At 41.7% G+C, this 18,300-nt stretch overlaps 1 protein-coding gene across 6 annotated transcripts in view; it reads right to left on the reverse strand.

Moving 5' to 3' along the window:
* Nucleotides 1-18,300, reverse strand: part of pknox2 (PBX/knotted 1 homeobox 2) — a 345,146-nt gene that overhangs the window by 230,491 nt on the left and 96,355 nt on the right. For 4 of the 6 annotated variants that reach the window (XM_062961013.1, XM_062961014.1, XM_008119098.3 and 1 more), the window contains one exon: nt 9,851-9,919. The exons of 1 other annotated variant lie outside the window; for it this stretch is intronic. The gene's annotated coding sequence lies outside the window, so the exon portion shown is untranslated. Of the gene's footprint in view, nt 1-9,850; nt 9,920-15,571; nt 15,591-18,300 lie in introns of those variants that run through there. One more of the 6 variants, XM_003226306.4, reaches the window with a different exon arrangement.

The following is an 18,300-nucleotide window of genomic DNA, read 5'->3' on the forward strand; positions in this document are numbered from 1 at the left end:
CTCCGGCGTGTGTGTTTATGAACCATCTCATCAAGCAAGCTCTCCTTGCTAGATTTCGGTTAAAGTGGCTTGATTGCATAACGTGCATTTGCATAATGTAAATTGCAATCTACTATTGCAGGAGATAAGAGATGGAGAACAAGCCATTTTTAAACTTTTGAAAAAAGAGCCCCACTTCAGAGAAATTCTGCATTTAGCAGGCAGATTTGCAGCTGGGGGTGGGGTGAGGTTAGGAACTGTACAAACGAGGCTTCCGCATGCATTATATAAGGCTGATTCCAGAACTGTAATGGCCATATCCTCACAAGCATACAAATCACTTAGGGGGCCTTTCATTACAAAGATAGATTACACACAGAAAGTTTCTCATTTCAACTTGGCTCACCCAATTCCATGTGGTGCCTGGAACCGCGGGCGCCTTGGTGTCTTCATTTTTAGTAATAATAATAATAAATAATAATAAAAAATAAATATTGTTATTAATATTAATTAATGTCTTTGTTTTTAGGCCTATTCCTGGGGTTCTTTGCGGCATTGATTCAGAAAACTGCATTGGATAGACCACATCAGCATTAGATTATTAAATATGGTTTTCTGTGGGTGAGCAGATGGCAACTACTGGATGGCATATGTTCTGCATCAAAAACCATAGCTGATGTGGTCTATCCAATTTTCTAAATCAGTACCCCAAATAACCAAAACAAATCTAAAGTTGCCCAAAAACTGATTCACAACCCGTTTGGTACTAATGTTGGAGAGTGGTCCCTGATCAAAGTGGTCCTTGGTCAACAAAAGGTTGGGAACCACTAATCTATACCAACTAAAGTGCATTCCTCTCCTTGTAATTCTTCAAATGCCTTGAATCTATAGTGGTCATTTTCGAATGCCAGCAGATCATAATAAGTTATACATTTTTGTTTTCTATTTTGTCCAGTTTTGGAAAAGCTTCTTGAGCCAAGATCCGCAAAGGTGATCTGTGACATAAATCTGAGTTTGTTCTCAATCCAGATACTCAATGCAGTATGTCTAATGTAATGCTTGTTAAAAACTGCATTAGTTTTAATTTTATCAAGGTACCCATGCCATCTAAATCTTAAATTGTGCTTTTCTAGCCAGAGTAACCTTTCATTTTCTAATTTTATCCACTCTTTTAACTACACTAGAGCACATGTAGAGAAATATGCTTTTAGGTTTGGTAAGCCACGACCTTCTCCATGTCTGAACACTGATATATATTTAGTCTCACTCTTGGGTTTTTTTCCCATTCCATATAAATTTAGTTATATCTCCCCCCCCCCACTCCCTTTTGAAAGGGATATCATTGAGCAAGATTGGCACTGCTTGAAACAAAAGCAACCTTTTTGGAAGAACGTTCTTCTACTCAGCCAAGATAATTTAAATTTATCCCAACTCATTAGATCTTGTTTAATTTCACTCCAACATTTAAGCAGAGTGATTTCCAAATAGCTTTAAATTCTTATTTGACAATGTTATTCCTAAATATTCCACTTTCTTTTCTATATTGAGGCCAGATATTTGTTCTGATTTAATTCCCAGCATGAGATTCAAAGTGGAACATTTTGGTTGCTCTTCTCTTTGGACCCCTCACACTGCCATATATGCTTGCTCATTGCTCATTGTCTTCCACAAAAGCTTCCCTCCAGATAAAAGTTTTTATTTGCTTTCTGAAGGAAAGCAGGGGGGGGGGGCTATTCTGATATCCTTAGGGAGGGAGTTCCAGAGCCGAGGAGCCACTGTTGAGAAAGCCCTGTCCCTCATTCTCACCAACGATACTGGAGATGAGGGTCGGACTAAGAGCAGGGCCTCCCCAGCAGATTGTAGGGCTTCAGCAGGCTCATATGCGGTTGGACAAATAGGTTGGGCCTGAATTGTTCAGGGTTTTAAAGCTTAAAACCAGCACCTTGAATTGCACCAGGTAACGAACTGGTAACCAGTGGAGCTGCCGCAACAAGGGGGGGGGGGTATTTATTTATTTTCAGTATCTATATTCCGCTCATCTCACCCCGAAGGGGACTCAGGGCAGATCACATTATGTACATATAGGGCAAACATTCAATGCCCATAAACACATCGAACTGAGACAGAGACAACAGACAGACAGACGCAGAGGCAATTTAACCTTCTCCTGAGGGGATGTTTGGTTCTGGCCACAGGGGGGAGCAGCTGCTTCATCATCCACTGTGACGGCACTTCCTCACTTCCTCATTCCAATGTTGTAAATTAGTTAAACTTGCCTCCTCACTTTTTATAAGTGGTACCTTATTTCCTACTTGATAGATGCAACTATCTTTCGGGTTGCTAGGTCAGCAACGAGCAGGGGCTATATTTTATTTTTAATTGACGGGTGCTCACCCCGCCATGGGCTGGCCTCGAACTCATGACTTCATGGTCAGAGTGATTTATTGCAGCAGCTGTTTACCAGCCCGCGCCACAGCCCGGCCCCCTCCTTGTACGGTTGAACGTTCCTTGTACGGCGCTCCAGTAAAAAGCCTGGCTGCAGATCTTTGAACCAGCTGAAGCTTCCAAACAGTCTTCAAAGGCAGCTCTACATAGAGAACATTGGACCACCATGGACAGATCAGGCTTCTCATGGTATGTGTGCAGTTGGCATATGTGTTTTAACTGTGCAAAGGTTCCCCTGGCCACTGCTGACACCAGGGTCTCCAGGGTCAGCCATGAATCCAAGGCAACATTCAAACTATGGACCTGTGTCTTCAGGGGCACTGTAACCCCATCTAACACAGGCTGTAACCCTATACTCTGATCAGCCTTCCAACTCATCAGAAGAACCTGTGTCTTGTCAGGAATGAGTTTCATTCTGTTCATCCTCATCTAATCCATTACTCCCTTCAGGTATGGGTTTAAGATCAGGATGGCTTCCTTGGAATTGGGTGGTAAAAAAAAAAACTAGAGTTGGGTGTCATCTGCGTAGAGGTGGCACCACACACCAAAACTCCAAATGATCTCATCCAGCAGTTTCATGTAGATGCTAAAGAGCATGGGGGATAAAACAGACCTCTGAGGAACCCCACAGGACAAAGGCCAGGGGTTCAAACAGGAGCCCCCCAGCACTACCTTTGGGGCCTCACCCTTCAAAAAGGACCAGAGCCACTGCAGAGCCATGCCTCCTAGTCCCATCCCAGAGAGCTGGCCCAGAAGGATACCATGATCGATGGCAACAAAAGCCACTGAGGTATCCAAGAGAACAAACAAGGACACGCTCCCCCCGTCCAGCTCTCTGTGGAGGTCATCCACCAAGGTGACCAAAGCTGTTTCTGTTCTATGGACAGGTCTGAAGCCAGACTGGTAAGGATCTAAATAATTCATTTCTTTCCAGAATCCCTGGAATTGTGAGGCCACCATGTGCTGAAGAACCTTGCCCAGGAAAGGGAGATTTGATATTGGCCGATAATTGTTAATTTGGGTGGGATCCAGTGATGGCTTTTTTAGTAATGGCCTCATGACTGTCTCTTTCAGACTTGTTGGAATTTCAATGAGGCATTTACCATCATCCTCACCCACTCTGCCAGTACCCGTCCCCCGCCTCCCCCTGGCTTGCCAGGAAGGGCTGGGGTCCAGAACACACATGGCAGGCCTCACATCCCTAAAGATATTGTCCACGTCTTCCGGATGAACAAACGGAAAAGACTGGACAAGCAGGTGCCCGATTCATCCATGGAAACTATATTCAAATTTACATCCAGTTCGGAACAGACTTTATCTCCAAAGTACCGAGAAAAAGCTTCCCATGGCCAACTGGTCATGGGAACAGTGGACCAACAGATCTGGAAGACACCATGCTGGCAAAAATGCATTAGAGAGAAGGTAGATTCTAGCATAAACCAATTGAAAACAAATCAACCAAGGCTTTCAAGGTATGCCTTTCTGGGTTGTTTAAATCTTAAATCTGGAAGTGGATTATTTAATTAATATTAAATTCATAAAAATGTATTTCATCTTGTCATAAAAAGTCTTCAAAAGTGAAATGATTTCTGATTTGTAATCTGAGTCTACTAAAAATTTCACATAAGAATCTCAGGAGGGGAAGTGAAAACCTATATGGGTAACATTAAATGAAGGCAAACCTTAAATGTCAAAGATTCCCCCACCCTCAGTTTCCTGTCTTTTATTGGGCTGGCCTATTGACTCAGACAACCCAGCAAAGATTATTAACTCAGGCAGAAGAGGAGGAAAGAATAAACTATGGCTAGCTCAAGGAGGAGAGGGAAACGAAATTAAAAAATGGACCAGTGAATAAGTGAGTATGGCAGCTCACTATGCGGACAAAAATCTCTCCAGGCAAGGATAAGTGATGCTATTTTGCCCACAAGGAAGGACATATTTCTGGAGATGAGGTCATGGGCTATCACTCAAATCATTCTCCAGCAGGCACTGCTATGGTGGTAAGCTGGTCCGAGTCCCTTTGGGGAGATGGTGGCGGCATAAAAAATAAAGTTATTATTATTATTATTATTATTATTATTATTATTATTGACACAACGACGTTGTATGACACAGCAAACAAGATAGATATGCTGGATTTCGTATCACAAAATCACAAGTCAAACACTTCCCAAGTGTTTAGGACTGTGTGATGTATTTTCGGATGATGCGCACAGATCCCAGTAAGGTGGCCTTTTGCAGTTGGCAAACTGTGATTTTGTCAATGTCTATTGTTTCCAAATGCCGACTGAGATCTTTTGGCACGGTACCCAGTGTGCCCATCACCACCAGGACCACCTGTACTGGTTTCTGCCAGAGTCTTTGAAGTTCAATCTATTATTATTATTATTATTATTATTATTATTATTATTATTATTATTATTTTATGACACAGCAAACAAGATAGATATGCTGGATTTCATATCACAAAATCACAAGTCGGACACTTCCCAAGTGTCTAGGACTGTGTGATGTATTTTCGGATGATGCGCGCAGATCCCAGTAGGGTGGCCTTTTGCAGTTGGCAGATCGTAATTTTGTCAATGTCTATTGTTTTCAAATGCCGGCTGAGATCTTTTGGCACAGCACCCAGTGTGCCCATCACCACCGGGACCACCTGTACTGGTTTCTGCCAGAGTCTTTGAAGTTCAATCTTGAGGTCCTGATAGCGGCTGAGTTTTTCCTGTTGTTTTTCCTCAATGCGACTGTCACCTGGGATGGCAACATCAATGATCCAAACCTTTTTCTTTTCCACAACTGTGATGTCTGGTGTGTTGTGTTCCAGAACTTTGTCAGTCTGGATTTGGAAGTCCCACAGTATCTTTGCATGTTCATTTTCCAATACTTTTGCAGGTTTGTGATCCTACCAGTTCTTTGCTGCTGGAAGGTGGTACTTGAGGCATAAGTTCAAATGAATCATTTGGGCCACGTAGTTGTGCCTCTGTTTGTAGTCTGTGCAATTTATTATTATTATTATTATTATTATTATTATTATTATTATTATTATTATTATTATTAAAAACAGTGGGTTCTCTCTTCCCACAAAAGATGAAAGTTAAGACACATGGGGACTATCAACATAGAAGTTAATGAGGAACAACAGCCAACAGAGCTGCAGCAGTTTGCTTCTGCATACAAGAAAGAACAAGACTTCCCGCCCTTCTGAGTTAATTGAATGCAAACTGAGAATAAAGGAGGGAAGTGGAAGGAGGACAAAGCCACACCATCTCCCCCCACACACACACACACCGCCCATCTACACTGACCATTTAATGCAGTTTCAAAATGGTATTGAAAAAAGTAGTTTCACTGTACAGATGATTACATAAGAAATCCTGGGTCCAGTTGGAGTCTTGGATGGTGAAGACACAAACCACAAAGCACACTAAGGCCATTCTTTAACACACTTTTGTAGGAATTTGTTGCCTAGTTTGAAGCTAACTTTGCATTGCATTAAATGCATTAAGTGTAGATGGGCCCTTAGCCCAGTGCTCTCACAGTGAGATCCCCCATCCTGCCACCCCTTTCCTTGCATTGAGCAATGAGAACTGCCTTTCAAAAGGAGAGTTGAAGGAAAGGATTCTGCATGGCCCAGGGAAACCAGACAGCACAGGCTTATCATTAAGAAAGATGTGCATGCTTTCAGGATCAAAAAGGGAAACCCTCTGGGAAGCTTAAGAGGTGTTAAAGCAACTGAGGAATCAATCATGTGACAAAACCAAAAGGAGAAAGGAAAGAAAAATGAAGACAGTCACTTTGTAGCCCTTGGGCTCTCCTGCTGTTCACAGATTCTACTGCGACATGCGTTTCAACGTCAGCCAGAATGGCTTTGTCTTAGTGGTTTTAGGGACTCAGAGGGGTGGGGAGGGAAAGGTATCATATTATGCACATGAGGCAGACTGATAGCCGCACCATTTGCCAACATGACATTCTGTCACTTCTACTCCCGCAGACCCTGCCATCACCTTATCAAAGCAGTAACAGCACAAGAGCGGATGAAACCTGCTTACCTGATGTCACTTAAAGTGAATCCTCTGGAATTGGGAAACCAGTGGAAACAACTGTAGACTTTTAAACCACTTGTTCCACTGTCACCTTCTATTCCTCTTTTGTTTAACAAAGGAAACCACAAACAGGTAACCTAAGAGACTCCCTCCCTGCCCAGAATTTCCATAGGATATTCAATACATTATCCATTTTCCTTTCAACTCCCTTAGAAGTCAAATTGTTCACCTTTACCAGCTATATTTAGAAGTGTATAGCTATGCTGACATTCCTTGGTGTGTGTGTGTGTGTGTATGTGTGTGTGTATGTATGTATGTGTGTGTGTGTGTGTGTGTGTATGTATGTATGTATATATATATATGAGAGAGAATATGGGGCCTCAGATGGCGCAACGGGTTAAACCACTGAGCTACTGAACTTGCTGACCGAAAGGTCAGCAGTTTGAATCCAGGGAGCAGGGTGAGATCCCACTGTTAGCCCCAGCTTCTGCCAACCTAGCAGTTCAGAAACATGCAAATGTGAATCGATAAATAGGTACCGCTCTGGCAGGAAGGTAACGGCACTCCATGCAGTAAGCTGGCCACATGACCTAGAATGTGTCTACGGACAACACTTTGGCTTAGAAATGGAGATGAGCACCAACCCCCAGAGTCGGGTATGACTAGACTTAATGTCAGGGGAAACCTTTAACTTTACTATATGAATGAATGCAAAGTGGTTTGGTGAATGCAGATGCAAATCTGAAGGATTTTTAAAAAAAATCTCTCATGGACAACGGAATACAAAACTCAATTAACACAATGCTCTCAAATTTAGGCAAGGTTCTTCTCATTACATTTGCCCCCTATGCTGCACTTGATCGATCTTAAAAGTCTTTCTGGCCATCTTTAAGGCCACCCTGACCTTTGGCATCTGTGGTCTGTGGAGATGATCAAAGGGTCATAGCCAATTGCAGAAAGCCGGGGGAAGAGCGCCTGCCATCAGCTGGCTGGTCTCATGGAGTTGCTCTTTTCAAAGGGAGCCTGGTTTTCAATGCTTTCAGAGAAATGTGTGCTCACTTTTCCCAGATCAATAACAAGAAGGAGGGGGAGGGAAAGAACAGGAGAAAACACATGCAAACAGAATGGTTATCGATGCCTCCAAGGAGGGAGAAAAAATAAGAAAGGATTTTCTCCAGAGATGCTTTAGGTCTTCTGTCATACAAATCACCTGCCTGCAGAATTGAGCAGGAAGCGCAGGAAAGTGTTACCATTCTGCTGGCATTAAATATATCCCTGGCCCAGATTCAGAAGTGCCAGGGTTAATGAAAACTGGCCACTAGATGGTCACCTGTTCTGAGTGCAAAATGCGACAGAATCCGCAATGCTTAATCAGCAAGCATCAATGGTGTCTGTTTGGGAGATGACTACAGAATGGCTTTGCCAAGCATCCAGTCCCCATCACGTTATGGCAAGGCAGAAATGCAATTGGTCAACTGCCTTCAGTGCTGTTTTGATGCTTGCTTCATTTCCATCTCCTTTTCATTTTAGAACCACATACACGTACACATACAAAGTAAATGCATATTGCCCTTGCAGTCTTAATGTAAACAACAGAAGCGCCAGCTATCCTTTCCAGCGACAGAAAAGCTAGACCCATAGGTTCCAGTTTATCATCCCAACAACGAAATCACTTCATGTGGCCTGCAACAATATAGAATAATGCCAAATGTTCATTTTTTTGAACTTCATGAAAACAAAGGAAAATAACAAATCATAGGTCTATGTTTATGGGGCTATGGTTGTGCAGCGGGTTAAACCACTAAGCTGCAGAACTTGCTGACCGGAAGGTTGGCAGTTCGAATCCGTGGGACGGGGTGAGCTCTCATTGTAAGCCCCTGTTTCTGCCAACCTAGCAGTTTGAAAACATGCAAATGTGAGTAGATCAATAGGTACCGCTTCAGTGAGAAGGTAACGGTGCTCCATGCAGTCATACCAGCCGCATGACCTAGGAGGCATCTATGGACAATGCCGGCTCTTTGACTTAGAAATGGAGATGAGCACCACCACCCAGAGTCGGACACGACTACACTCAATGTCATCGGGAAACCTTTACTTTTACTAGGTCTATGTTTATGCCATCCAGAGGAGTGCCAATTTTCCATTCCCCTCAAAAATGGCCTAAAACATGGGTGGAAAGCATGTTAATGGATGAAAAACATGGTCAAAACCTAAACTTTCAATGTTATCTAGCTGTAAAAAAAAGAAGCGGCTGAGGGGGAAAAGGAAAGGGCCTGAGGCTCTTAGGAATTGTGGGAGTTGAAGTCCAAAACACCGGGAGGGCCCAAGTTTGCCCATGCCTGATGTAGAGGTTCATTCCACAACATCTGTTGGCAAAACAAGTATATAATCCTCTCTGAACAGCAAGATGCTGGAAGACAGGGATGTCTGTGTAAGGAGCCACTTCCTATATTTTTTTATCCAGCAAGGCATGTTAAATATAGATGGCCGAAGAGGTCCTCATGGCTGCAATGTGGGCCAGATAAAGAGGAATCGGTAGGAAAAAACAGGTTGCCTGTGCGAAGCACCGGTTCTATAAGCAAGCACTGAACGCTGTGAGTTATGCAGGGTCAAGGATGAGTACATTCCTTGCTCAGCCAACTGCATGATGTTATGGGGTATCAGGTTAGTTGTTCTTATGATTTATTCAAATACTCATCTCGATCTATTTTTGTAAGGAGGGGGATGATATCTTCTGATAACAGTTAATGATATATACACATAAATTGGTTAGGAGATGAATTATAATTAAAATGAAACCCAATCCCTGCAAAATTGGCTTGATGGGCCCGATCAGTATGCAAGCTCGACTGTCTTCGTTTCTAGACCTGCCAGCTTCAAAAGCTGCAACACTTTTCCCATGAAGGCTCTGGGAGAAGCCCTAGCCAGAATAATGAGGGTTCTTGGAAGTTGTGTTTCAACAACATCTGGAGCTTGGCTGCTTCAGGAGAATATTTTAATGGTGAAGAAACACCAGCAAGGTGTCATTTATTTTCTTTGCTAAGCAGAGTACCTATGGGATTTTCCAGCTTCAATGTCAAAATAAAATAACTGGCCTTGGGTACTGTATCCTTGACTTCAGAAAGGAAGGGCGCCATATTTGCTGCTCTGCCTCAGGCAGTAAGATGCCTTGGTTATGAGATGGAAAACAGATGCATATCCTTAGTCCATGTCAGAGCAGAGGGAGAGCCATTTTTCTTAGTCTCAGAAACACCAACACCATTGTTGTCAAGTACCCCACAAATATATGGGGTGTTGCAAAAAAGACAAAGCCATCATTTGCACATGAAATTTCATTTCGAGCAACAGTCCAAGACAGTAAAAACCACCGCAAAACTACTCACGGTATGGAACTCCTGTTGAACAATTTGGCTTGAAAGGCAGACACTTCAAGATCCTATTCCAGAAGGTGCCTAGTAATATAATAAATACACAATGTAAGAAAAGGAATGTATCCATGTCATAGTATTTCCAGTGTCTAAGTATGGATGTGAACATTGGACAGTGAGGAAGCTGACAAGAGGAAAATCAAACACAAAATGTGGTGCTGAAGGATAGTTCTGCACATATGGACTGCCAAAAAAAAAATCTAAACGAATGGGTCCTACCCTGTTTCCCTGAAAATAAGACATCCACAAAAAATAAGACCTAGTAGAGGGTTTGCTGAATTGATAAATATAAGGCCTCCCCCGAAAGTAAGACCTAGCAACGTTTTTGTTTGGAAGCGTGCCCAGCGCCTGCCAAACAAACACCAGAGCATGCAGGATTGGTAAATGTACATACCACTTGTACACGAAAATAATGGTAGTAACAAGAAATTCTTGACAGGAGTCATAGTTTGTTTGGTTTGGTTATGTTGGTTTTTGATAACAACTACTGTACAGTATATAATAAATGTTCATTTTTTGTTCAACAATAAATGTGAATTCTTCTTCATGGAAAAATAAGACATCCCCTGAAAATAAGACCTAGCACATCTTTGGGAGCAAAAAATAATATAAGACACTGTCTTATTTTCGGGGAAACACGGTAGCACAGATCACGCCTGAACTGCTTCTAGAGCCAAAACCTCTAAAATGAGGTTACTGTAATTTGAGCATATAATGAGACAACATGTTGTTGTTGTTGTTGTTGTTGTTGTTGTTGTTGTTGTTGATTGTTGTCAAGTTGACTTCAACTTATAGCAACTCTATAAAAGTTGGGTTGCTGTGAGTTTTCCAAGCTGTATGGCCATGTTCCAGAAGCATTCTCTCCTGATGTTTTGCCCACATCTATGGCAGACATCTTCAGAGGTGTGAGGTCAGAACTCACACCTGATGATGCCTGCCACAGATACAGGAAAAACATCAGGAGAGAATGCTTCTGGAACTTAGTCATACAACCAGGAAAACTCACAGCAACCCAGTGATTCTGGCCATGAAAGCCTTTGACAACACATCCTATAAAATGGTTAAATGGAAGGCAGTAGGAACCAAGGAAAACACATTACAGAAGCCCTGACTCAGTAAAGGAAACCACAACCCTGAGTTGGCACAATCTTGACAGGACTCTATTAATAACATGAAGTATCAGAGGTCTTTTATTCATTAGGTAGCTATGGGTTGAATCTCACTTGATGATAATTAAATAACATGAAAAAAGACTGATTCCAGACAGAGCTGGCACCCTGAAGAGCAGAGTGAAGGGATCATCTCATGTGGGAAATGCTAGGAGGAGAGTCCTAATAGTTCTTCCACTCCAATTCATCCTGAGATCCAGTGTCCATTGTGTTCTGTTGGAAAACAGAATCAGTGCCATGCAGCCTGCTCTGCACTCTCTAAGTTAGCCTGTTGCTTGAGGGTTTCCTATTTCAAGTCCAGAACAAATCCAGAAAATACCAACTGCTCTTCCCCATTTGTGAAGCTTGCCTCAAGGTGAGGGGGTGAAAGTGAATCCACTTCCCCAGCTCTTTTCATTCCACCAATTTGAATAGTCAAATCAAGACAGTGAAGGGAGAATTTGAAGTCCAATTGTAACCCTCTTTCTCAATTTACAAGAAAGAAAATTTCATCACGAAATTGCAGCCGGTGAAAAGAAACATGGGGCTATTGTAAGAACAAAGTGGATCTGGTCCTTACATTTCATGTTTCATTTCATGTCCCAATAGCTTTGAAAGTTAAACTAGTTTTACAGCTGCATTTGCTAGAGAGGAATTTTGTTTTATGGCTGACTTTAACATGGATGGGTTTTATACCATTTATACCTTCAGATTAGGAGATTTCCACCATTAAATGAAGAACCAATAAAAGGGAATGAACAGAATGCCAAGACGGAGCTTTGTGAAAACTTGACATTCAGGTAACTCTGTTTTCTAGGATGGACAAATAATGTAATTTTTAGGCAAGGAGGTACATTCAATTTTGGCCTGTATCAAAAATTTCATGCACGTGAAAATTGGAATAAGTTTTGTATATTTTGTTGCCTGAGGCAAAGGACCCTATGGTGGACATAAAGGATCCCAGATATCAGAACTTGATCTTGAATCACAGGGTCTTTGTTTTTGTTGTGGCCTTCATATCATTTCTGACTTATGGTGACCCTAAGGTCTACTGGGGCTCAATGGGCCATAAGGATATGTTGGTCAGTTGAAAAGAGTTTTACTAAAGGAATGCTATATCTTGGCTAAAGAAAGGGCACAGTTATATAAATGAGCAGACGTGCAAATAATTGTTTACTGAACCTCTTAGAGCTCCTACATGTCTAAAAGACAGGGATGCCAAGTGGTAATTCAAACACATAGAAAAGGCATTGAAGCAAAACCAAAGAATGTATTAATAGTGCCTTTACATCCAGCTTTGCTTCAAATCACACCACCTTGAATGAAGAAACCTTCAAGTTCTTAAGCTGCTAATCACCGCGCCATGTTGATTGATCAATCAGTTGAATACCTTGAGCACAAGGCAATCAGACCTTGGGCACAGCCATTCACCCCATCTCCTGCAATTTTATTGCATACTTGGCATTCAGTTTGCAGAAAATCTACCCCATGATTAAAGCATTAATGTAAACACTGATTCAACATGGTCCTTTCTGGACAGATATTTTGTAAAGCTATAAAACTGAGTCATGCGTACTGCATAGAATCAGAATCATAGAATAGTTGAGTTGGAAGAGACCTCATGGGCCATCCAGTCCAACCCCCTGCCAAGAAGCAGGAAATCTCAAGATGGACAAGTGGGGTAATATTCTGCTTTGTGATGATCCAGGGAGTCAAATGACTGCCAAAATGTCCACTTCATCCCTTAGAAGAAGCTGGAAGTCTAAATATGGTACAAAAAACAGATTATTGTTGTGGTGTGGCTTCAAGTCATTTCTGTGTTGTGCTAACCCTAAGGCAAACATAGGGCTTTCTTGTCCAGATTTGTTCAGAGAGCCTTTGCCTTCCTCTGAGGCTGAGAGTGTGACTTGCCCAAGGGCACTCAGAGAGTTGTCACGGCCGAGCCCTAATCATCCAGAACTACATCACACTGGCTCTCTGAATAACAGGTACAGGCTGCTTAACATTGAAAAATTCTGCTTTTCGAAACTAGATCACTATCTGATGTCCCGTCCCTCGAGGTTTTATTCTGATCCCTTTCTCACCCAGAGTTTTAATTTTTAATCTAGTTTTTAAATGTAGTATTCATGCGGCCCGCTCGTGTTATATTGCTGTTTTGATCTTATGTTGTACTGTTTTATTTTATGTAATGTATTATTTAATTGTATTATGTTATGGTCTATTGTATTGTCTTGGGCATGGCCCCATGTAAGCCGCCCCGAGTCCCCGTTGGGGAGATGGTGGCGGGGTATAAATAAAGTTTTATTATTATTATTATTAGATGTGGACTTCCACCACTTACTTTTGGGCATAAAGAGGAATGGCATTTTTTGACCATCTCTTAAACATGTTGCCACTGTAGGGGAATTCCAGAAACAATTCAACATCATCCTGTCGTTGATGTTGTTGTTGTTGATGTTTTAAAAAACAAAAATTGGCTTCTGGAGAACAGCCCAGGGCTACACTTTCCCCATATTTGGTCTAGCATATATATTTGGCTAGCCCAGTGGTTCCCAACCATTTTTTGACCAGGGACCACTTTGACCAGGGACCACTCTCCAGCATTAATACCAAATGGGTTTTTGGTCAATTTTAGATTTGGTTTGGTTATTTGGGGTGCTGATTCCATCAGCTCTAGTTGCTTATACAGAACATATGCCATCCAATAGTCGCCATCTGCTCACCCGCAGAAAATCATACTTAATAATCTAGAGCAGATATGGTCTATCCAATGCAATTTTCTGAATCAGCACCCCCAAATAACCCCAGGAACAGGCCTAAAAAGAAAGACACCAAGGCGTCTCTACTTCCAGGCGTTAAATGGAACAGCTCCGCTCAGGAGGAGGGAGGGAGGAGGAGAAGCAGCAGTCAGGAGGCTTCTTGTCGCACCTTTAATGGGTAGTCAGCCTCCCCCTTCCCAACATCTCCATTGCCCACACCCAGTCTTTTGAACTTGAACACGCCCATCTGTATTTTAGAATGTGTCTATGAATGTTGATGTAAGCTAATAATTTTTAATCTGATTTATAATGTACTGTACAGTTTTTATATGTGTGTTTTATTGTAAGCCGCCCTGAGTCCCCTGTTGGGTGAGAAGAGCAGGATATAAATGTTGTAATAAATAAATAAAATAAATAAAATAAGAGAGTTTTGCGAGACCAGTATCTTTCATTGCAATGGTGTAGTAACTGTGAGGCTGTGGACCATATTTTAGTTCTAGGGGACTACTGGGCTAGAGGAAAGTAATTTTTTGCCAGATTAAGTGGAGAAATTTAAAATACAAGTACTGAATAAAAATGCAATATCAAAAGCATCTCTGGTTCACAAAATGGAATGCTTCCTCTGTGTTAGGGCCCCTTATCTTTCATGTACACTTTTCTTGAAAATCAGTAGAAAGTGCACACATTTTAATCCTATGGAAGGTGTGCAGGTATCAATAAGATCTCAGGCAAGACTATCAGCCCTACCCATATGAAAGCGCTGCTAGTATTTGTAAATACACATAGAATAGAAAGGGTCTTGGGTTGATTTTCAGAGGAACATTGGGACAATTGTACTACACATGATTGTTATTATGAACACTGCACTGGCATGGTGTTTATTCTGGTTTTTTTTTTTTTTTGCCCATCTATCCCAAATAAAAGTTTAAGGTTCTCCCCATGATCTTATAGCACCTTAACTTCCTTCATGTTTACAAGTTTCACTCAGTGCACTTTGCCCAATTCATTTTATGATTTTATAGCTGTGTTTTAACATGTGTCTTACAATGAGTGTGATTTTATTTTATGCCTTTTAATTTTATGTGTGTGTTTTTGTATTTGATACCACTGTATGCTTGTTTTATATCTCTAAGCCACCCCGAGTCCCTCTGGGGAGATGGTGGCAGGGTATAATAATAATAATAATAATAATAATAATAATAATAATAATAATGATAATAATGATAATAATAATAATAATAATAATAAATATTATTATTAAATACAAAACATTTGATGAGAGGCAGCACTTGATCTGCAAGAGACACAAATCTTTTCTCCTCCCATCGCCACATAACAACATCCCATGCCTATCTCCCATGGCCACAAAGTGCCCCTATAAAGCCCTTCCGCACACACTCCCAGTCCTACTTCTCAGTGACCCATTGTTTAAAGCAACGCCTTCAACAGCTCATATTTTGTTAATTGTACAAGCCTAATGGAGGGATGTATTGGCAAGAAGGGATAATGGCCATCAGGCCAGCAATAAAACAAAATTAATGGTCCGTAGGAAAAAATCATGTCCACTTAATATCGGCTTCGAAATTCTAATAAAATAACGTGACACCAACGGCAGCTCCTCTCCCCCCCCCCCCCCCTCATGCATACCATCCATGCAGATTGCATACACCATGCTAAATCACTCATAAAGGAGACCTTGTTCAGCTGAAGCTCACAAGATCCTCCGGGGAACACAACAGACCGGAAACATTTAGTGTAAGGATCATTACCGACATGCACAGCTGTAGTAACACCCGCAAGATCCAGTCCAGAGGCAACACAGGGGAGAAAAAGAGCCAGGAATAGAGCATGAGATCTTCATCAGAGCTTCTCTGGCCCTTTAACAAACATTGTGCAAGTGAGCCATTGGTATGTAGCCTGGAAACCTAACTCCTTGGCAGGCAAATCTGGAGAGAGAATGGTGGGCTAGAGCCGGGAAGAAAGCCTTTTTGCAAGGCCAAAGTATGATCCAACTGCATGTTATTTTGGATGCACTACTTCAGTATTTGGCACTGAAAATAACTGAACCTGCCTCTCTGGGACACTTATGAAATGCAGATGTGTAGTAAGAGGGAAAATCAGCCTAAATATATGGTTAACTACTATGGGTTTCCATGTGGTCACATCAAATTAGAACATTAACAGTGAGGCTAGATAGAGTACAGCAGCATCACCAATTATGGACTGCACTGAATGATTGCTCTGCTTGCTTCACATACTAAAGTTCTTTAAAGCAGTGGTTCTTAACCTTTGCAAAACTGACATCTAAACTTCCTACTTGGAGAAAACACACAACTCAAAGTAATTGAAAGGAAACCAAGAGGGGGTCAAAAGTGACTACAGATCTTTGAAATTTATCCATGGCAAGGACCCAGAGCCGGCCCTAGGTATTTTTCAAGTGTAGGCGAACAGAATTTTGGCGCCCCCCCCCCCCCAAACCAATCACTGAAAAATAAAAGCGTTGGATAAGCGAAAATGTTGGATAATAAGGAAGTATAAAGGAAAAGCCTATAAAACATCAAATTACATTATGATTTTAAAAATTAAGCACCAAAACATCATGTTTTACAACAAATCAATAGAAAAAGCAGTTCAATACATGGTAATGTTATGTAGGGATTACTATATTTGCAAATTTAGCACTAAACATTGAACAGGGATATAGGGCAGTGTGGACTTAGATAACCCAGATAGCCCTCAGTATTAAAAAAAAAAACCTCTAAAATCAGGACAATAAATAAAGAACAACACTCTGAAAACAGAAGAAATCCAGACAGTAAACAATCAGGGACAGCTAACTCCTCCCAAAAAAAGATTCTCCCAGGCAAGAAGAAGCCAGGCCTTGAAGCCACAGGGCCATTAAATGCTAATCAAGGTGATTAATTACAACATTCACACCTGCTTCAAAGAAAAGTTCTTTCTCCCACCCTGGACCTTCTACAGATATATAAACCCCACATACCTAGCTTCCAAGTTCCTACAGACCTCACAATCTCTGAAGGCCCCAAAGGTGGGCTTGCGTGGTGTGAAGGTGGGTCTGCGCTGGCCGGAAGGCCCAGCGCGGCCGCTGGAAGGCCCGAAAGAGAAGGAGGTGGAGAGTGGTGCCCTCCTCCCAGGACGATGGTGCCCCCGGGACGATGGCGCCACAGGCAAATGCCTATTTCGCCTTATGGTTGGACCTCCTCTGCAAGGACCACAAGTTAAGAACCTCTGGTTTAGAGAGACATGTCAGAGATGACATCTGATGCATTCTATGGCCTTTGTGTTGGATGCTCTGCTGTTTTTGGGTAGTTGGCTGGATCTACACTGCTATATAAACTTGCATCTGATCCCAGATTATCTGCTTTGAACTGGATTATATACCGTGTTTCCCCAAAAATAAGACAGTGTCTTATATTAATTTTTGCTCCCAAAGATGTGCTAGGTCTTATTTTCAGGGGATGTCTTAATTTTCCATGAAGAAGAATTAACTTTTATTGTTGAACAAAAGAAATGAACATTTGTTATATACTGTACAGTAGATATCATCACATACCAGCATAACCAGACAAACTGTGAATCCTATCAAGAATTTCTTGTTATTACCATTATTTTCATGTACAGCAATCTATGGTATGTACATTTACCAATCCTGCATGCTCTGGTGTTCTGTTTGGTGGGCATAATTCCAAACAAAAACTTTGCTAGGTCTTACTTTCAGGGGAGGCCTTATATTTAGCAATTCAGCAAAATCTCTACTAGGTCTTATTTTCAGGGGATTTCTTATTTTCAGGGAAACAGGGTAAGTCTATACTGCCCTATAATTCAGTTTAAATCAGATAATCTGGAATCAGAAACTGGATTATATGGCACTGTAGATCCAGCCTAAGTTACTTTTTACTCACAAGTCACCAAGATTACTACCGCTGGAAAATGCAAAAATGTCCCCTGGTTCCCCCAAGTGCCAATTCAGATATTTACAGTATATTATGGCATAAATCTGCCCACACGAAGCAGGTTAATATAGCACTGAATGAGGCATGTAGAATAATTACAGGATGTCTTAAACCTACTCCTGTTGATAGACTCTATAAGCTAAGCATTGCCCCCCTCCCCGGATGTGTGATGGGAAGTTGCTGCCAATTGCAAGAGAAATAAGGTTGAACACTGTGAAAGCCACCCACTGCATGGCTATCAGCCTCCTCCCAGTAGACTTCAATCAAGGAAAAGTTTCAAGGAAATCAAGGAAAAACTCCTCTAAATGTTCCTCCAGGAACAGCAAGAATATCCCTGTGGGCAGCAAGATCAGGCAATTCCACCTGGATGGCCCCCACGAGGGTCTTCTTCCAGGGACAAACCAAGAATGGGCAACGTGGAAGTCCCTGAACAGACTCAGAAGTGGAGTGGACAGATCAAAAGACAACCTGGCAAAATGGCACTTCCTAGAAGAATCCTCCAGCTTGGGCAACTGTGGAGCAGA

This window comes from Anolis carolinensis, unplaced genomic scaffold (assembly GCF_035594765.1).
Source record: "Anolis carolinensis isolate JA03-04 unplaced genomic scaffold, rAnoCar3.1.pri scaffold_8, whole genome shotgun sequence".
Taxonomy (NCBI): Eukaryota; Metazoa; Chordata; class Lepidosauria; order Squamata; family Dactyloidae; genus Anolis; species Anolis carolinensis.